Here is a 22,460-nt window from a genome sequence, read left to right on the forward strand (position 1 = left end):
TGAAGCAGGTCTGCAGGTGTCTATCTTTCTCTCCTCCTCTCTGTCTTCCCCTCCTCTCTCCATTTCTCTCTGTCCTATCCAACAACGACAACAACAATAATAACTACAACAATAAAACAACAAGGGCAACAAAAGGGAATAAATAAATAAAATAAAATATTAAAAAAATTTTAAAAAAAGAATATTCACCACAGAAGAGATACAAAAGGCCTAGAAACACATGAAAAAATGCTCCAAGTCTCTGATTGTCAGAGAAATGCAAATCAAGACAACAATGAGATATCACTTCACTCCTGTGAGAATGTCATACATCAGAAAAGGTAACAGCAGCAAATGCTGGAGAAGGTGTGGGGTCAAAGGAACCCTCCTACACTGCTGGTGGGAATGTCAATTGGTCCAACCTCTGTGGAGAACTGTCTGGAGAACTCTCAGAAGGCTAGAAATGGACCTACCCTATGACCCTGCAATTCCCCTCCTGGGGATATATCCTAAGGAACCCAACACATCCATCCAAAAAGATCTGTGTACACATACGTTCTTGGCAGCACAATTTGTAATAGCCAAAACCTGGAAGCAACCCAGGTGTCCAACAACAGATGAGTGGCTGAGCAAGTTGTGGTATATATACACAATGGAATACTACTCAGCTATAAAAAATGGTGACTTCACCGTTTTCAGCCGATCTTGGATGGACCTTGAAAAAATCATGTTGAGTGAAATAAGTCAGAAACAGAAGGATGAATATGGGATGATCTCACGCTCAGGCCGAAGTTGAAAAACAAGATGAGAAAAGAAAACACAAGTTGAACCTGAAATGGAATTGGAGTATTACACCAAAGTAAAAGACTCTGGGGTGGGTCGGTGGGTGGGGAGAATACAGGTCCATGAAAGATGATGAATGACATAGTGGGGTTTGTATTGTTAAATGGGAATCTGGGGAATGTTATGCATGTACAAACTATTGTATTTACTGTTGAATGTAAAGCATTAATTCCCCAATAAAGAAATAAATTATTAAAAAAAAATTTTTTCTGGGAAGATGCTGTCAGAGTTGAGAATAGAATTAACAAACTGGATTAAGGCTGAGAGTAGCCCCCAAACTTGAAGAAAATATATAAATACAATTAACTGTTTACCACATCAATCTGACCCAGGCCGATGAATATTCATATTTAGCATAGGAGCCTGTGTAACCTCAGAATCCCTGTCAGTCTGAGCTTGCAATCCATGGTCTCAGGTGGGAACATCATAGGCTGCACTTATTTTAGGACCAGTCTTCCTTAAGTGTCAGGGTAGGGTGACCCAGCCTCCATTTGGAGAGTGGGGAAGTCCTTATCATTGCTATTTTATAGTTAGGGAAAGGTCCTGGAGAGAACCTAAAAAGAGCTTAGGGTGACGTTCCTGATGGAATTGACCAGTGATGGTGGAAAGAGGGATCTAATAGAGGCCTAGCCCCATCATACTTATGTGGCAATCCAAAGATTCCCTGACCAGGGTCTCAGGTAATAAGGTTGCCTAGTAGTGACCAAAAGGCTAGCATTAATAAATGAGCCAGTCTGTAGCCCTGTTCCAGTTCTTATAGTCCCTCCTTTGTTAGATGGGCTTAGATTTTCTTCCAGTTGTTAAATGTTAAGTGTTATTTGTTGTATCCAAACTGGTATCATTTGGGGTCTAAATTAACCCCAAGCTTTACTACATTTGCTTGTTTGTCCCTATAGTCATAGGGACATTAATTGTCCTTTAGTTGATAGTCTTTATTTCTTTACAATTTACTCTTTATTAATAAAAATGTGAGGAAGGGTGGGGTGATAAAAAATGTTGTTATGTTTTGCACCAAAGTAAAAGACTCTGGTGTGGGTTGGGGTGAGAGTACAGGTCCTGGAAAAGGATGACAGAGGACCTAGTGGGGGTTGTATTGTTATGTGGGAAACTGGGAAATGTTACGCATGGACAAACTATTGTATTTACTATTGACTGTAAAACATTAATCACCCAATAAATGGATAAAAAAAGAAAAAGAAAAATGTGCTTATGCAAACTGACTCTCATGCCTGAGGTTCTGAGGCCCCAGGTTGAATCCCCTGTGCCAACATAAACCACAGCTGAGCAGTACTCTGGGGGGAAAAAAAGAGAGAGAGACAGAGGGAGAGACAGAGAAAGAGACAGAGAGAGAGAGAGAGAAAGAGGAAAATACAAAATAAATTAAAAAAGCAGAAAGGTATTATACACCCCCTATAATCTAATGTAAGTCATAAGAGAAACTTTCATTTATTCATACATTATTCATTATTCTAGGCTCCAGATTATTAAGTAGGATTAGCTGGCTAGGATTTGGTTCAGACTTAAGAAAACCACCAAACAAATCCATTAGTCATTTAAAAATATTATACAGTTCACAAATAGTATTGGTGCATATTACTTTGTGTTAAGTTGATCCATACCCCAGTGGCCAGGAGATGGTACAGTCCTGAACCCCATTCCTAGAAAGGAGTGAAGCTACTCATGGGCTGTTTCTGTTTACTTTATCTGTATCACTGCACAAGCCTTGCTATTGACTTCAATCATAGGAGATAGAAATACCAAGAGGCTGTCTGTCCCTTCTTCCATTGAGAGTCAGAACCACTCACCCTAGGCTCTGCTTGTTGATTCACTGACAAGAGAAGCCCAAAGTAACCCAGGTCAATCCTAGCTTCCAATTTATTACCCTTGTCAGCAATCCATAACCACTGGGGATCTAGGAAGTTGGGGAAGATGTATTAGAAAGTAACTTTGTGGCCTCTTTTCCTAACACCTTTATAAATTTTTGTCTCTTTTCTTCTCTTTGGAGTGTCTTCTCTTTCTTTCCCTCCTAGTATCCCTCCCTCCCTCTCTCAATCTCTTTGTATTTCACTTTCTTGGTCTCTTTATTCTGTCAAAGGGAATCTTTTTCATCTAGAAGAAAGGTGATAAATGGGAAATACGCAGGTCTTTAGAACTGAGATGAAGAACCCACACATATCAAACCTATGTTAAACCCAATTCTGAGGAAGAGGATACCTTAAGGGCTACCTGGGAGTGAGGAGAGGCCACCTTTCCATCTCTTGTCTGGTTGTCTCAGCTCTAGCCCACACCTGTCCGCTCCTCCTCTACCCCTCCTGCACCTCCTTTGCACCAGACAGGCCCGAAGCAAACAAGTTTGTTTGTTCTCCTCTCCCCAGATTCAGAAAAGGTGCCATGTATGTGAACACACTTTGTACTTTACAGTTACCTAAGTGTTACCTAACTCTTGTGTGCGTTGCTTTTAAGACTTTCTCTGAAGTCCTATGCTCCTCAATTAGTCTGAAGTCAACAAACAGTTATTTGTTTTAGGCTGACTTTATGAGGGGTACAAAGGAATGAGAAAACACTTTCTTCCCATTGAGAACGTGCAATCTGATGATGGGGGAGGGAGGAGTAGAGAGAATCATCTACAACTCACTAATGCAATTGCTAAACCTAAGTGGCAGATTGAACTATAATTTCAGAGGCCCAGGAAGACTCCTTAGAAGAAGGTTTTTTTCAACACAACGATTGCCACCTCAACATGCTTCACTTCAGACTGCGTCCAGAGACTTCACGTGTGGAATGACAACCCTTCAGCTTCATTACTCGGGTGAGACCTTTCCTTTTATAGTATACTCTAATTCCATCTCAGGTGGTTCACATTCTAACAAAGTCCCAAAACCTAGATATACACCAGTTTCTGTGAGAGAGAGCATATGTTCACACGTATCCATAAACTACTGCAAAATATATACCTGAAAGCAGAAGTACACTAGAGTTTGCAGTGAGTACCTCCCTAACACTTCCTCTCCACTATTCCAAGCTTTGGGTCCATGATTGCTCAACAGTTTGTTTGGCTCTCTTTTGTTAACTCTCTTTTCAGTCACCAGGATCCAGATGTCATCAGGATGCCGGCCAGGCTTCCCTGGACTGAAGACCCCACCAATGTGTCCTGCAACTCCGCTTCCCCAGAGACCCACCCTACTAGGGAAAGAGAGAGGCAGACTGGGAGTATGGACCGACCAGTCAACGCCCATGTTCAGCGGGGAAGCAATTACAGAAGCCAGACCTTCTACCTTCTGCAACCCACAATGACCCTGGGTCCATGCTCCCAGAGGGACAGAGAGTGGGAAAGCTATCAGGGGAGGGGATGGGATATGGAGATTGGGTGGTGGGAATTGTGTGGAATTGTACCCCTCCTACCCTATGGTTTTGTTAATTAATCCTTTCTTAAATAAAAAAGAAAAAAAGTTTTTTTTTTTTCCATCTCCACCAGAATTACTGCTGTGACTTAGTGTCAGTGCTAGGGATCCACTGGTTCTAGTGGCCATTGTTTCTTTCCCTCCTTTTTTTTTTTTGTTCTGTTTTGTTTTATAGGACAGAGAAATTGAGAGATGGAGATCAAGATAGAAAAAGAGACACCTACAAACCTGCTCCACAACTCGTGAAGCATCCCCCTTACAGGTAAGGAGTGGAGGCTCACACCTGGGCCCTTGAACATGGTAAGGTGCATGCACCACCCAGCCCCGTAAATAAGCTTTCTTCTGTATATCTTTCCAAAGAGAGGAAGTCTTTGAATGCATGGAAGTGGGTGAGGTTAGGCAGTTCTAGGAAAAAAGAGAAATGGACTGCTTGGTATGGACCTCTTGAGGATTCTCAACTTCAAGGATGGGCAAAGACAGAGGGAAAAAACAATGGTCAGAGAATAAGGATGAGGACTAGGAGAACCAATTATTGTGCAGTGAGGCTATTATATTTCCTTTCTTTTTATTTATTTATTTCCCCTTTTGTTGCTCTTGTTGTTTTCTATTGTTGTAGTTATTATTGTTGTTGTTATTGATGTCATCATTAGATAGGACAGAGAGAATTGGAGAGAGGAAGGGAAGACAGAGAGGGTGAGAGAAAGACACCTGTAGACCTGCTTCACTGCTTGTGAAGCGACTCCCCTGCAGGTGGGTAACCAGGGTCCAAACCCAGATCCTTATGCTGGTCCTTGCGCTTTGAGTCACCTGCACTTAATCTGTTGCACTACCGCCCCACTCCCGACTGTTATATTTTCTACCTACTTTGAATACTCTAGAACGTGTTAGAACTTTTTTTTTCATTTATTTTATTAATGAGTGGAGAGAGAAAGAGGAAAAATCAGAGCATCTCTCAGACACATGCAATGCCAGGGATCAAACTTGGAAACGTATGCTTTCAAGTCCAATACTTTATCTAATGAACAGCTCTCACCCCAGGCAGTACAATAAGTATCTGCACAGGTCTCACTTATGGTGTTACTGGCAATTGAATATGGGACACTAGAGACTCAGACATCATAGTCTTTTGCATAACCATTAGGCTATCTCCTTGCCCTCCAGCTTGTTGGAGCTTTAACTTCAAACCAATCAAAGGCCTTTATATTGTACTGAAAGAGAATGGCATCGAAACTCAGCTACATGGGAAGTGATTTTCCCAAAAGGCAAGCAAGCATGGTCCAGGAGTCTAAGCTTGCATTTCATTCTATACCATGTCCCTGTGACAGCCTAAGGCCCAAGTCAGTACCCTCCCCCTTTTTCCTTCCTTTAGAGTCTTTTTGCCACTAGGGTTATTGCTGGAGTTCAATGCCTGCATGGCAACTTTACCACTCCCGACAGTCATTTTTCTTTTGAAAGAGTGTAAGAAAAGAAAGGGAAGAGAGAGAGAGAGAGAGAGGAGAAACACCTGCAGCATTGCTCCTGCTCTTGAATTTTGTGCCCACCGCCCCCTGCAGCTGGGAACCAAGGGTTTGAACCCTGAGACCTCAGATGTGGTAATGTGTGATCTCTACCAGCACCTTACCCCACCCCCATCCCCGTCTGCATTCTATCTGTCATCTCAGCTGACGTCAGCTGTCTTATTTTACCTGACGACAGGCATATCTCTACAATGCTAGCACACAGTATGCACACACATGTTTGCTGAATTGAATTCTTTTCCCCTTATTCCTCGGGCTTCTAAAGAAAGAGACAGGGGGTCGGGCGGTAACTCAGCGGATTAAGCACACACGGCGCCAAGCACAAGCACCAGCATGGGATCCTGGTTCTAGCCCCTGGCTCCCCACCTGCAGTGTGTGTGTGGGGGGTCGCTTCACAAGCAGTGAAGCAGGTCTACAAGTATCTGTCTTTCCCCTTTCTGTCTCCCTTTCTCTCTATTTCTCTTTGTCCTATCCAACAACAACGATATCAATAACAATAATAATGATGAACAACAAGTGTAACAAAAGGAAAAAATAGCCTCCAGGAGCTAGTGCAGGCACCTAGCCCCAGCGATAACCCTGGAAACAAAAGAAAGGGAGGAAGAAGGAAAGAAAGAAAAAAAGAAAGAAAGGAAGAAAGAAAGAAAAAAAGTGCCTTTGTTCATCTATTCTGGTGTTAGAAGTTGGATCAATTATGAATAGCTAAAATGAGTTAATTATTAAAAGGATTTACTCTCACATCTACTCTTCTACTATAGTCCCATCCCACTCATAAAGGGGAAAAAAAAAAGCAAAAAACAAACAAACAAACAAAACCCCCCAACTCTCTTAACTCCTCTAAGAGCTGTGGGCACAGAGGAGAAACAAATGCAGTTAAGTTCAACCCCATCATTTTTTTTTAATTTCTTTATTGGGGAATTAATGTTTTACATTCGACAGTAAATACAATAGTTTGTACATGCATAACATTTCTCAGTTTTCCATATAACAATACAGCCCCCACTAGGTCCTCTGTCATCCTTCTTGGACCTGTATTCTCTCCTCCCCCACCCACCCCAGAGTCTTTTACTTTGGTGCAATATGCCAATTCCAGTTCAGGTACTACTTGTGAACCACATCGTTTAAATGGACATTTTCATTGTGGAATTTAGGATCAGAGAGACCTGGGTTTGAATTTTGGCAGTTTACTAGCTATACAACAACTCACTGAGCTTTCCAAAATTTTGTGAAAACAGAATAATAATAGGATTATGTGAATCAACAAGACAGCATAAATATATACCCAGCACATTACCTGAGGCTATAATAGTGATTTAATAGTGGGATTTCTATCTTCTCTCTCTCTCTCTTTTTTTTTTGCCTCCAGGGTTATTGCTGGGGCTAAGTGCCTGCACTATGAATCCACTGCTCTTAGGTGGAAAGTAGATAGCATAATGGTTATGCAAACAGACTCTCATGCCTGAGGCTTTGAAGTCCCATGTTCAAGCCTCCGCACCACCATAAGCTAGAACTGAACAGTGCTCTGGTTAAAATAATAAATAAATAAATAAATGGAAGAAGGAGGCTCTCTTCAATAAATGGTACTGGGAAAACTGGGTTGTAACATGCAGAAGAATGAAATTGAACCACTTTATCTTGCCAGAAACAAAAATCAACTCCAAATGGATCAAAGACCTGGATGTTAGACCAGAAACAATCAAATACTTAGAGGAAAACATTGGTAAAACACTTTCCCACCTACACCTCAAGGACATCTTTGATGAAATAAACCCAATTACAAGAAAGACTAAAGCAGAAACAAACCAGTAGGACTACATCAAATTGAAAAGCTTCTGCACATCCAAAGAAACTATTAAACAAACAAAGAGACCCCTCACAGAATGGGAGAAGATATTCACATGCCATACATCAGACAAGAAACTAATCACCAAAATATACAAAGAGCTCAGCAAACTTAGCACCAAAAAAGCAAATGACCCCATCCAAAAATGGACAGGGGATATGAACAAAACATTCACCTCAGAGGAGATCCAAAAGGCTAACAAACTTATGAAAAACTGCTCTAGGTCACTGATTGTCAGAGAAATGCAAATTAAGACAACATTGAGATACCACCTCACTCCTGTAAGAATGGCATACATCAAAAAGGACAGCAGCAACAAATGCTGGAGAGGCTGTGGGGACAGAGGAACCCTTTTGCATTGCTGGTGGGAATGTAAATTGGTCCAGCCTTTGTGGAAAGCAGTCTGGAAAACTCTCACAAGGCTAGATATGGACCTTCCATATGATCCAGTAATTCCTCTCCTGGGGTTATACCCCAAGGACTCTGTAACACCCAAACAAAAAGAGATGTGTACTCCTATGTTCATAGCAGCACAATTCATAATAGCTAAAACCTGGAAGCAACCCAGGTGCCCAACAACAGATGAGTGGCTGAGAAAGCTGTGATGTATATACACAGTGAAATACTATACAGCTATCAAGAACAATGAACCCACCTTCTCTGACCCATCTTGGACAGAGCTAGAAGGAATTATGTTAAGTGAGCTAAATCAGAAAGATAAAGATGAGTATGGAATGATCCCACTCATCGACAGAAGTTGAGAAAGAAGATCTGAAAGTGAAACTAAAAGCAGGATCTGACTAAATTGAAAGTAGGGCACCAAAGTAAAAACCCTGTGGTGAGGGGTAGACATGCGGCTTCCTGGGCCGGTGGGGGTGGGTGGGTGGGATGGGACACAGTCTTTTGGTGGTGGGAATGGTGTTTATGTACACTCCTAGTAAAGTTTAGTCATTTAAACCACTAGTTAATTAATATGAGAAGGGGAAAATCAATTGTATGTCTCGAAGTTTTTAAAACACAGACTGAGTCTTTTTAATATATAGGCTGTGTATTTGATATGCGGACTCTCTCAAAAGACTAGACCAAGTAGATCAGAAGCAACCAGTGGCACAGCTATATACAAGATACTGGGTACTATACAGCAAACCCTAACACAAGGACTTCTCAAAGTTAACCCAATTACCAAATAAGGTGATGATAACATTAACTATCCATTGTCTTTTTGAACCCTAAGACAGCAGGAACCTCACTCTCCACTATAGAGCCTCTACATCCCCCAGTCCTGGAACCCTTGGATAGGGCCCACTTTCCCGTATTCCTCTCCCAATCCATATCAAATAATATTGCATCTGCCAATCACAACCTAATCAACACAGCGATTGCCACCTCAACATGCTTCAGCTCAGACTGTGTCCAGAGACTTCACGTGTGGAATGACAACCCTTCAGCTTCATTACTCGGGTGAGACCTTTCCTTTCATAGTATTCTCTAATTTCATCCCAGGTGGATCACTTTCTAACAAAGTCCCAAAACCTAGATATACACCAGGTTCTGTGTGAGAGAGCATATGTTCACACGTATCCATAAACTAGTGCAAAATATATACCTGAAAGCAGTAGTACAGTAGAGTTTGCAGTGAGTACCCCCCAACACTTCCTCTCCACTAGTCCAAGCTTTGGGTCCATGATTGCTCAACAATTTGTTTGGCTTCGTATGTTAACTCTCTTTTCAGTCACCAGGATCCAGATGTCATCAGGATGCCGGCCAGGCTTCCCTAGACTGAAGACCCCACCAATGTGTCCTGGAGCTCCGCTTCCCCAGAGCCCCACCCTACTAGGGAAAGAGAGAGGCAGGCTGGGAGTATGGACCGACCAGTCAACGTCCATGTTCAGCGGGGAAGCAATTACAGAAGCCAGACCTTCCACCTTCTGCAACCCACAATGACCCTGGGTCCATGCTCCCAGAGGGATAGAGAATGGGAAAGCTATCAGGGGAGGGGATGGGATATGGAGATTGGGTGGTGGGAATTGTGTGGAGTTGTACCCCTCCTATCCTATGGTTTTGTTAATTTATCCTTTCTTAAATAAAAAATAAATTACAAAATAAATGAATCCACTGCTCCTGCAGCCATTTTTTTTTCCATTGTTGTTGTTGTGTTGCTGCTGTTGTTGGATAGGATAGGACAGAGAAAAATCGAGAGAGGAGAGGAAGACAGGAGGAGAGAAAGACAAAGACCTGTAGACCTGCTTCACTGCTTGGGAAGTGACCCCCCTGCAGGTGGGGAGCCAGAGCTTAGAACTGGGATCCTTATGCTTCACATTATGTGTGCTTAATCCAGTGCACTACCACCCAGTCCCCCACATCCATGCATCCTTCTTTCCTTCCTTCTTTCCTTCCTTTCTTCTGTCACTGCTTCTCAGGCTTCAGCCCCTTTCAGCATAATTAATATTCACATTTGTTCTGAGGTTCTAGGTTCAAGGCTGTTGAAATGGAAAGATACAAAAAGAGCAAGGTGGGGCCAGCTGATGGTGCACCTGGCTAAGTGCACACACTACAATGTGCAAGGACTCGAGTTCAAGTCCTTGGTCCTCAACTTCAGGGGGAAAGCTTCATGAGTGGTGAAGCAGGGCTGCAGGGCTGCAGGGTTGCATCTCTCTCTCTCTGTGTCTCTATCAGATAATAATTATACAAAAAAATAAATTAAAAAAAAACAGGAGTAAGGTTAAGCTGTGTGTGACCTCTCTAGGCTTCTTGTAAACAGAAGAGAGAAATCTGGAATAAGATTCTTGTGTTTAGCAGAGCAGAAAATAGAGATGATGGTGATGATGAGGGGTATTAGGCTTATCCCAGATGCTGCATACTGATCCAGACCTTTCATTAGCAATCATTTAAAGACTCTTCTGAAAGTAGGCTTCTAGATTGGTTGCCCAGCCTTTGCTATCACTTGTGAGCAGGGGAGGCTAGCTCTTTGGGCCGGGAGGAGCCCGGTGTGGGGAAAGGTCCTGAAAGTGCTGGGAAACCTCATTATCCAGGCCAGGTGCAGGGGCTATGACTTGCTACCGGTTGGGGGTCTAGGAGCAGGGTAAGAGCTCTGGCTGGCTGTTTGTTCAACACTGAATTGAGATTCCTGTGAGGAAGTGCACTTGTTTGTATCTGAACTGATTTGTTTGCCATTCACACTTGCACGGAGAGCTGTCCCTTGGAATGATGGCTTCAAACATAGGGATGGGCCTGGGAAGGGAGAGTGGAGGTTCAATTCAGAGCTGCAAGGGACCAGAGGATACTCTGGGAACATCAACACCTGCAAGTTCTTGATGAAGAGAGGGGAGGGCTGGACACAATTGGAGGCTCAACTCTGGCCTCCTGCTTTCTAGAGAAAGTTATTGTGGGGGGCTCACTCAGTAAGGTGTCATAAGTCAGAGAGGGCTAGGAATTTTACTTTCTTGCTCAGGAAGGGGACTGCTTATGAGGAACATATATATTCTTCAGGCCAGAACTAACTGCCACTGTGGAACAAAATCCTAGTGCCAGGATCTCCCTCCTTTTCCTCCTCCTCTTCTTTGTCTTCTTCCTCCTATTCTTCATCTTCATCATATTTTATCTGTCTATTAATTAATAAATTGCCGAGTAATATTCCACTGAATATATATCTCATACTTCTTTCTTTCTTTTTTTAATTTATTAATGAGAAAGATAAGAGGAGAGACAGAACCGGACATCACTCTGGTACATGTACTGCCGGGGACTGAACTCAGGACCTAATGCTTGAGAGTCCAGTGGATAAAGTCTAATGCTTTATCCACTGTGCTACCTCCTGGACCACAAACTTCTTTCTTTTTTAATTTCATTTTTTTTCCTTCAGGGTTATCACTGAGGCTTAGTGCCAGCACTATGAATCCACAAGTACTGGTAGTCAATTTTTTTTCCATTTTATTGGATAGGAGAGAGAGAAACTGAGAGGAGAGGGAGAAAGAAAAATAGACACCTGCTTTGCTGCTTGTGAAGTGTCCCCCCTACAGGTGGGGTATGGGGGCTTGCTTGCATTTTTTTTTTTTTTTTTTACCAGAGCACTGCTCAGCTCTGACTTATAGTGGTGCAGGGGATTAAACCTACAACTTTGGGGCCTCAGGCATAAGACTTCCACTCTTTCTTTTTTTCTTGGGGCCACGTGGTGGTGCATCTGGTAGAGTGTGCGCTATAATGTATGAGAACCCTGGTTCAAACTCCTGGTCCCCAACTGTGGAGGGAAGCTTCATGAGCGGTGAAGTAGTGCTGTACTTAATCCCTCCATTGTAAGCTAAAGCAGTTGTCCCAAGGTTGTAGATATGGGTTAACTATTATTTCAACAATTATCTGTCTATATTTTTATTTACACCCTCCCCCTTTTTTAAGGTCCCATCTTCTGTTCCTTTTTCAAGTCACACATACACCTATTATTACATCCAAATGTCCCTCCCTTTTTCCTCCTCTCTCTCTGGGTCCTGATGGAGTTGGAGTTCAGAGCCCTCTGCATATCTTCCCCGTCTCATTTCTCCCCCACTAGGCATATGGATCAGAATTATTTTTGAGGTGCAGAAGGTGGGAGTTCTGGCTTCTGTAACTGCTTCTTCGCTGGACATGGGCTTTAGCAAGTCGATCTATACCCCAGCCTGCTTCTACCTTTCCCTAGTGGGGCAGGGCTCTGAAGCAGTGAGGTTCCAAGACACATTGATGAGGTCATTTGCCCAGGGAAGTCAGGATGAAATCATGATAGTGTCTTCAACTTGGTGAAAGATGGCAAGATACAAAATAGGACAAAATGATTAGTGAACAAGAAATAAAATTAGGAGTAGTACAGATAAGAATAGGAATCTTAGGGTAGAAAGAATCCAGGAGGTCTATCCTAGGCATGTTCCAAGGGGCCCACGACTATCATAGTTTTGTTTGAGTTTAATAACTAACATGAAGTTGGATAAAAATATTGTCTGAGAAGATGGTGTCAGAGTAGAGAAAAGGGCCAGAAAGTGGATAAGGCCAGAGAGTAGCTCCAATCTTGAAAAAATATATATGAATAAAATTAACTTTACCTATGAATAAAATTAACTTTGCCAGGACACATACACACACACACACACACACACACACCACAAGAGCCTGTGTAACCTCTGAGTCCCTATTGGTCAGAGCTCACAGTTCACAGCCACAGCTGGGAACATTTCAGGCTGCACTCATTTCAGGACCAGTCTTCTTCAAGTGGCAGGACAGGCTGACTGGGGAAGTCCCCACCACTGATGATTTATGCTAAGGGCAAAGTCCTGGGAAGGCCTGCAAGAGGATGACTAAGGCCTGCTTATGATGATGTTCCCTATGGAAGTGATGGTGGAGAGAGAGATCCACTAGAGGTCTAGGCCCATCACATTTGTGTGAGAATCCAAGGATTCCCTTACTAGGGCCCCAGATGACGGGATAGTGTGTTGTTGACCAAAAAGGCCATCATTAAGTGAGCCAGTCTCTTGCCCTTATCCAGCTTTTATAGTCCTCTCTTTATCTGACAACCTTAAACTTTCTCCCATTTGTTTAACTATTGAGTGTCATTTGTTGTTCCCAACCAGAATTAGGTTTTTGGGATCTGTCTTCTTTGGGCCTTTTTGCTAGATTACTCAGCTAATTGGGTCTAAGTCTGGTCCACTGGAGAATTGTGATGTCTTGTTTAGGCACTTCTACTAAAATTCCAGGCTTATTAAGTCTAAGTCTTATCACAGAGGGCTATTAAGCACTTTTACTTTGAGCTATATAATTGCCCTTTGCTTGTGAATACATGTACACCTGTACCCAGCACCCTAAACCCTAGTCTGTATCTAGTGTCTGTAACTTTGTCAGATGATGTGCCATCTAAAGTGGAACTAGGTAGCTCAATGTGTTAAGAAAAATCTCACCAGATTTGAGGAGCTGGAAGGCTGGCTGACGTCTCAGGCTTGCTGTCTCTGGCAACAGTCCAAAGTAAGACTTCAGTAGCAGCGTGACGCGGGATAGCAGCACTAGTAATCCTGATTTGGTTGGGCCTAACAGAGGAATCAGAGAGAAGAAATATCAAGAAGTGAAAAAAAATTTTTTTTAAATATCAAGAAGTATGGGCATAGTCCTAGAGGTTCCAGGACTCGGAGAAATGCAGATCTTAAAGAGAATGCAAAAGGTTTCTTGTAGTCTTTGAAAGAGTTTAACAACAAGGGCAACAAAAGGGAAAAAAATAAATAAAATAAATATAAGAAAGAGTTTAAAATAGTAATAATTCCAACACACCCATCCAAAAAGATCTGTATACACATATGTTCTTGGCAGCCCAATTTGTAATAGCCAAAACCTGGAAGCAACCCAGGTGTCCAACAACAGATGAGTGGCTGAGCAAGTTGTGGTCTATATATACAATACTACTTAGCTATAATAAATGGTGACTTCACCATTTTCAGCCGATCTTGGATGGACCTTAAAAAATTCATGTTGAGTGAAATAAGTCAGAAACAGAAGGATGAATATGGGATGATCTCACTCTCAGGCAGAAGTTGAAAAACAATATCAGAAAAGAAAACACAAGTAGAACCTGAACTGGAATTGGCGTATTGCACCAAAGTAAGAGACTCTGGGGTGGGTGGGTGGGGAGAATACAGGTCCAAGAAGGATGACAGAGGACCTAGTGGGGGTTGTATTGTTCTATGGAAAACTGGGAAATGTTATGCATGTACAAACTATTGTATTTACTGTTGAATGGAAAACATTAATTCCTTAATAAAGAAATAAGAAAATAAAATAGTAATAATTTATTATTATAACCAGGTTAGTTGTAATAATTACCTGGGGGTTTGTTTTCGATGAATATCCAATGGTTAGCATCTACAGTAATATACTTGACCTCACTATGTTTTATGCCCTCTAGTGGTCTCTGGAAACTATATTTTAGATACAACAGAGCCAAATGTTTTTGATCTATCTGGCTTAAAGTTGTAGTTAGCTCTCTTTTCAGTCACCAGGTTCCAGGTGTCATCAGGATGCCGGCCAGACTTCCCTGGATTGAAGACCCCACCAATGTGTCCTGGAGCTCAGCTTCCCCAGAGACCCACCCTACTAGGGAAAGAGAGAGGCAGACTGGGAGTATGGACCGACCAGTCAACGCCCATGTTCAGCGGGGAAGCAATTACAGAAGCCAGACCTTCTACCTTCTGCAACCCACAATGACGCTGGGTCCATGCTCCCAGAGGGATAGAGAATGGGAAAGCTATCGGGGGAGGGGGTGGGATATGGAAAAAAAAAAAAAAAAAAGAATTAGATAGAGGAGGTGGCTGCCCAACACTGAGTGTGCTAAGTGCCACTACATTGTTCCCTTGAAAAGGATAATCAATTAGTTATTTCACCTAAATAAAAAAAATACACCATAAAAAAAAAAAGTTGTAGTTAGCTTAGATGTTTTTTTTAAAAAAATATTTATTTATTATTCCCTTTTTTTGCCCTTGTTTTTTATTGTTGTAGTTACTGTTGTTGTTATTGATGTCGTTGTTGTTAGATAGGACAGAGAGAAACTGAGAGAGGAGGGGAGGAAGACAAAACAACAAGGGCAACAAAAACGGAATAAATAAATAAATTAAAGTCGCAGTTAGCTTAGATGTTTTTTTAAAAATATTTATTTATTCCCTTTTGTTGCACTTGTTTTTTTATTGTTGTAGGTATTGTTGTTGTTATTAATGTTGTCGTTGTTAGATAGGACAGAGAGAAATTGAGAGAGGAGGGGAAGACAGATACCTGCAGATCTGCTTCACCGCTTGTGAAGCGACTCCCCTGCAGTTGGGGAGCCAAGGCTTGAACCAGGATCCTTACGCTGGTCCTTGCGTTTTACGCCACATGTGCTTAACCTGCTGTGCTACCGCCAACTCCCACCTTAGATGTTTTTTAAAAAAACTATATATACAGGTATATTTTTAGAGCTCCTTGAACACTAATGTCAGAGTTGATCAAGATCTTAATGTAACCTCTTTCCATACAAGTCTGAGAGGAAGGAAAACCAACTTCCCAGAAATTATCTGGTGTGTTGGGTGGAATGTAGGGAAATTGTCTTGAGCAGGAAGCCAGTTTCTTTTCTCTTTCTTCTACTTGGAAATCTGCATTGTAAATTTCACACTTCTTACATCCATGCAATTTTCTTCTCCTTTATTTTCTGAACCACCTCAATATGAGGAAAATTTTGTAAGCCATTCTCTTATCTTTCATCATCTTTACAATATGGCTCCACAAAAGCCTTAATATTCGTATGGGTGATTGGAGGATGAAACTCTTACGTCTGGACTGAGTCCTTTGATCCTATCATCTGAACACACTCCCAGTGATATTTATGCTGCTGGTCCAGGAAAAGTTTCTACATATATTTTATTTATTTGACTCATTTATTTGTATTTTTATTCTTTGCTACCAGAGTTATTGCTGGGGCTTAATGTCTGCAGAACTCCACTATCATTTCCTGGTGGTCATTTCTCTTTTTTTGATTGCAGGTGAGACACAGAGATAGAGAGGGAGGGGGATGAGAGAGACAAAGAAGGGAGACACCTACAGCACTGCTCCATTGATCGTGAAGCTTCCCCACTGCAAGTGGGGAATGGGAGCTAGAACCCAGGTCTGTGCATGTGATTATATGTGATTATATGTGTATTCAATCATCACCACCTAGTCCCTCTACCAATTTTAGACTTCTCATTCCTACTGTCCTCAATGCTCAGAAAGGCTTCCTATGGAGTGTGGTGGTAGTGCAGCAGGTTAAGCACACGTGGCACAAAGCGCAAGGACCAGCAGAAGGATCCCGGTTCAACCCCCCCCCCCCCGGCTCCCCACTTGCAGGGGAGTCACTTCACAGGTGGTGAAGCAGGTCTGCAGGTGTCTATCTTCCTCTCCCCCTCTGTCTTCCCCTCCTCTCTCCATTTCTCTCTGTCCTATCGAACAACAATGTCATCAATAACAATAATAACTACAATAAAAACAACAAGGGCAACAAAAGGAAATCAATAAATAAATGCTTTGAAAAAAAATTCTTTTTTTTTAAAAAAAGGCTTCCTGAACCTGTTTTCCTCAACCCTCTTAACCCCTTTACTTGAATAGCCTTCCCAGCCTCTGTAATCAAAGTTGGTCCTCTACTCATTTTTTGGAACTAAGTGGATAAAACAACCCAGAGACAACCCAATTCAAATGAACTTCAGTTGGACAGTAGAGCAGTACAATCAATAATAACTTACTGGGCTAAATCAATCAAAGGTCCCAAATCTAATGAAGACAACTGCCAGGCTATTCCAATCAAAACCCAAAATGGAAGCAAAGCTAACCTTTCTCTAACCTAATCAAAGACCTCGGATCTAATTAAACATGACAACCGGGCTATTCAAATCGAAGCTCAAATGAAGTCACAGCTGAGGTAAGCCAATTGATAGCTCCAAATCTATCCAAAGACAACTACTAAACTATAAAAATAAAGAATAATATTTTTATAAAGAAGAGGCCTTGGGTGGGGGGGGTAGATGGCACATTGGTTATGCAAACAGACTCTCATGCCTAAGGCTCCAAAGTCCCAGGTTCAATCGCCTGCACTAACGTAAGCAGTGCCATGGTAAAAAAAAAAAAAAAAAAAAAAAAGTCTTGAGGGCCTGGGGTTTATTCTAACAATCCAACTTCATTAGCCACCTCCACTCATATGGTGGTGCTGAAGGTTGAACTTGGGACTTTTGGTGCCTCAAGCATGAAAGTCCTTCTGTATAATCATTATGCTATCTCCCAGCCCACATTCTTATGCGTTTCCTTATTTCTACCTCCTCTTATTTCTCATTTTCCTCATTTTTAAAAAAGTTACCTTTATTTGGGAGTTGGGCGGTAGCACAGTGGGTTAAGCACAGGTGGTGCAAAGTGCAAAGACTGGAGTAAGGATCCCGGTTTGAGCCCCTGGCTCCCCACCTGCAGGGGCGTCGCTTCACAAGCGGTGAAGCAGGTCTGCAGGTGTTTATCTTTCTCTCCCACTCTCTGTCTTCTCCTCCTCTCTCCATTTCTCTCTGTCCTATCCAACAACAACATCAATAATAACAACAATAATAACTACAACAATAAAACTACAAGGGCAACAAAAGGAAATACATAAATATTAATTTTTAAAAAAAATTACTTTTATTCATTTATTGGATAGAGACAGTCATAAATCAAGAGGGAAGAGGGAGATAGAGAGGAAGAGAGACAGAGACAACTGCAGCACTGCTTCACCATTCGCAAAGCTTTCCCCCTGAAGGTGGGAACTGGGGGCTTGAACCTAGCTAGGTCTTTGCACATTGTAACGTGCACTCAACCAGGGGCACGACCAACTGGTCCTCCTTCCCTTCTCTTATTTCTCTAACTTCACTACTGTCCCTCATTCTCAGTCTGCTACAGTGACACTAGCCTTCTGGTAGTCTTTTGGCCAATTGCATTCCTGCCTCAAGGTCTTTGCACTTACTGCTTCCTCTATCTAGCATGGCTGTTATTTATTTATTTATTTATTTATATTGCCAACAGGGAGAGAGAGAGACACCTTTAGCACTGCTTCACCACTCATGAAGTTTCATCCCTGCAGGGGGGAAATGGGAAGTTGAGCAGGATCCTTATGCATGGTAATGTGTATGCTCTAATGGTGTGACATGCTCCAGTCCTACTCCTTCAATTTTAATTAAAAATATTTATTTATGGGGCCAGGGATGGCATACATGTAATCGTGCACTAGGTTCAAGTCCCTGGTCCTCACCTGTAGGTGGGCAGGTTCATTAGTGGTGGAACAATCTTGCAAGTATATCTCTTTCTCTCCACCTCTTTCCATCTTTACCAGAATAAGGAGAAAAAAGAAAAAAGAAAAACATCTCATGTTCCAGACTTCCGGAGGCGGAGCTACGAGCAGCAGATCGCTTTCTCTTCTCTCCTCTCCTCTCCCGGATCAACTAGGAATACCAAAGGAGACCACCTGGACTGAAACAAGACAGGACTAGAATGACCACAGAAACCCAGTAAATCACCCGTGAGTACAAACACGCGTGGCTGGTGACAGAGAGGAGAGAGGGGCCTAAGGAGAGATTAAGTGACTGCTAACAGTTCGACAGTTTGTCAGTGGAGACACCACCTCCAGTCTGCTCCACCAACAAGGGGACAGCTGAAGGGAGGAAAGGACTCCCCAGAGACTTACCAAGTACAACTCTGAGTCTCCATTGCTACTACCCTCAGAATCTGGAGCAGCAACAGGGAGGGACACCAGAGCACAGAGATCTAACCGGGAAACTCAGGAGAAGACCCATACCTCGGTGGCATAGCTGAAGGGCTGTGAAAGTCTCTTTGCATAACCACTGGATTATCTCTGCCACACCCTGCTTTATCTCTTGGTCAGGAGTCATTGATTAAGCCAAGAAGCCTATTGATAGTTTAAAAGCCCTCAGGCTACCATAGTCTACAGGGGAAAAAAAAAGGCTTTTACACCACTGAACTCCAACTCAGGGATTGAAAAAACTGTTAACTTATATAAAATGGTTAAAACAACAAGAAAAAATAATGGAGACTCGAACCAGGACAAGAGTCCAGCTAAAAGTCCTCCAGAGGGCGAAGCACAAAACAACGAGTTCAACATCCAAACATTAGCTAAGGAAATAATAACAGGAGTGAGTAAAGAATTTGAAAAAATTGTAATCAGAAATGCAGGAACAACAAATGAGAATATGGAAGAAAATTCTAATTATCTCATGGTTATTAGAGAGCTGAAAGCTGAAATCGCTGAGCTAAGAAGGCAACTAGCTGAACAAGCTAAAACAGTATCAGAGCAGGGCAACAAAATAGATGAACTCCAGAAAGCAGTAGAGGGCAGAGAGAATAGAATCAATGAGGCTGAAGACAGAATTAGCAAGATTGAGGATGAATTAGAGACAACTAAAGAAGAAGTAAGAGATCTCAAAAAGAGATTAAGAGATGCTGAAAACAACAACAGAGTCCTATGGGATGACTTCAAAAGAAACAATATACGCATTATTGGCTTACCAGAGGAAGAAAGAGAAGGGGAGGAAGAAAGCGTTCTCCAGGCCATAATAGCTGAAAATTTCTCTAGTCTAGACAACACCAAAGACATAAAGATTCAAGAAGCCCAGAGGGTCCCAAACAGAATTAACCCAGACCTAAAGACACCAAGACATGTCATACTTAGATTGGAAAGGAATAAGGATAAAGAAAGGATCCTCAAGGCTGCAAGAGAAAAACAAAGAGTCACCTACAAAGGAAAACCCATAAGATTAGCAGCAGACTTCTCCATACAAACACTACAGGCCAGAAGAGAATGGCAAGATATCTATCGAGTGCTCCATGAGAAAGGCTTTCAGCCAAGAATACTATATCCTGCTAGATTGTCATTCAGACTAGATGGAAGCATCAAAACCTTCTCAGACAAGCAACAGTTGAAGGAAGCAACCATCACCAAGTCTGCCCTGAAAGAAGTTCTGAAAGGTCTCCTATAAACAGTCAGACCACCACAAATAAGACATATATCAAAACACTCTAAAACTCTACAAGAATGGCGTTAAAATATCTTCAATCTTTGATATCAATAAATGTCAATGGCCTGAATTCACCTATTAAAAGACACAGAGTAGGAAGATGGATCAGAAAACACAACCCAACAATATGTTGTCTACAGGAAACTCACCTAACTCAACAAGACAAACACAGACTTAAAGTGAAAGGATGGAAAACTATCATTCAAGCCAATGGCCCACAAAAAAGGGCAGGAACAGCTATTCTCATATCTGACATGATAGACTTTAAAATAGATAAGATTAAAAAAGATAGGAGTGGACACTACTTAATGCTCAGAGGATCAGTCAATCAAGAGGACTTAACAATTATTAATATCTATGCACCCAATGAGAAACCATCTAAATACATCAAACTTCTACTGAAAGAGCTACAGCAATATATTAACAGTAACACAATCATAGTAGGGGACTTCAACACCCCACTATCTCAACTTGACAGATCATCCAGGAAGAAAATCAGTAAAGACATAAGGGAGCTAAATGAAGAGATAGATAAACTAGATCTATTGGACATTTTCAGAGTCATTCATCCCAAGAAACTGGAATACACATTTTACTCAAATCCACATGGATCATTCTCAAGGATAGACCATACGTTAGGCCACAAAGACAGCATCAGCCTATTCAAGAGCACTGAAATCATCCCAAGCATCTTCTCAGACCACAGTGGAATTAAACTAACATTTAACAATCAACAAAAGATTAGTAACAGTGCCAAAATGTGGAAGCTCAACAGTACACTTCTTAACAACTTCTGGGTCAAAGAGGAAATCAAGGAAGAAATCAAAATGTTTCGAGAGTTCAATGAAAATGAAGACACAAGCTATCAAAACATTTGGGACACAGCTAAAGCAGTCCTAAGAGGGAAGTTCATAGCTATACAAGCACACATTAGGAAACAAGAAAAGGCACAAATAAACAGCCTGATTGCACATCTCAAAGACCTAGAAGAAGAACAACAAAGGAATCCTAAAGCACAGAAGGACAGAAATTACTAAAGTTAGGGCAGAAATAAATAACATTGAGAATAGGAAAACCATACAAAAGATCAATGAAAGTAAATGTTGGTTCTTTGAAAGAGTAAACAAAATCGACAAACCTTTAGCCAGACTCACAAAACAAAAAAGGGAGAAGACCCAAATAAATCGGATAGTAAATGAAAGAGGAGAAATCACAACAGACACTGCAGAAATTCAACATATCATGCGAGGCTTCTATGAACAACTATATGCCACCAAGCTAGAGAACCTGGAAGAAATGAATGATTTCCTAGATACCTACCAACTTCCAAAACTAAGTAAAGAGGAAGTGGATAACATGAACAGGCCCATCACAGCTAATGAAATTGAAACAGTTATCAAAAATCTTCCCAAAAATAAAAGTCCTGGACCAGATGGTTTTACAAATGAATTCTACAAAACTTTCAAAGAAGAACTAATACCTCTACTTTTAAAAGTCTTCCAGAAGATTGAAGACACTGGAATACTCCCTGCCAGCTTCTATGAAGCCAACATCACCCTGATACCAAAAGCAGACAGGGACACAACCAAAAAAGAAAACTACAGACCAATATCTCTGATGAACATAGATGCGAAAATATTGAACAAAATTCTAGCCAACCGGATACAGCAGTATATCAAAAAGATTGTTCATCATGACCAAGTGGGGTTTATCCCAGGCATGCAAGGTTGGTTTAATATACGTAAATCAATCAATGTGATCCACCACATCAACAAAAGCAAGACCAAAAACCACATGGTCATATCAATAGATGCAGAGAAAGCCTTTGACAAAATACAACATCCCTTTATGATCAAAACACTACAAAAAATAGGAATAGATGGAAAATTCCTGAAGATAGTGGAGTCTATATATAGCAAACCTACAGCCAACATCATACTCAATGGTGAAAAACTGGAAGCATTTCCCCTCAGAACAGGTACTAGACAGGGATGCCCACTATCACCATTACTATTCAACATAGTGTTGGAAGTTCTTGCCATAGCAATCAGGCAGGAGCAAGGAATTAAAGGAATACAGATTGGAAGAGAAGAAGTCAAACTCTCCTTATTTGCAGATGACATGATAGTATACATGGAAAAACCTAAGGAATCCAGCAAGAAGCTTTTGGAAATCATCAGGCAATACAGTAATGTGTCAGGCTATCAAATTAACATTCAAAAGTCAGTGGCATTCCTCTATGCAAACACTAAGTTAGAAGAAATTGAAATCCAGAAATCAGTTCCTTTTTCTATAGCAACAAAAACAATAAAATATCTAGGAGTAA

The 22,460-nt window shown here is 41.5% G+C and overlaps 1 protein-coding gene across 1 annotated transcript in view; it reads right to left on the reverse strand.

Annotated features, from left to right (window-relative positions):
* Positions 1–13,859, reverse strand: part of NOTO (notochord homeobox) — a 42,258-nt gene extending 28,399 nt beyond the window's left edge. Inside the window, exon 1 of the mRNA XM_016188421.2 lies at positions 13,499–13,859. The gene's annotated coding sequence lies outside the window, so the exon portion shown is untranslated. The remainder of the gene's footprint in view (positions 1–13,498) is intronic.
* Between the last annotated feature and the right edge of the window lie 8,601 nt (positions 13,860–22,460).

Source organism: Erinaceus europaeus, chromosome 3 (genome assembly GCF_950295315.1).
Source record: "Erinaceus europaeus chromosome 3, mEriEur2.1, whole genome shotgun sequence".
In the NCBI taxonomy this organism is placed as follows: domain Eukaryota; kingdom Metazoa; phylum Chordata; class Mammalia; order Eulipotyphla; family Erinaceidae; genus Erinaceus; species Erinaceus europaeus.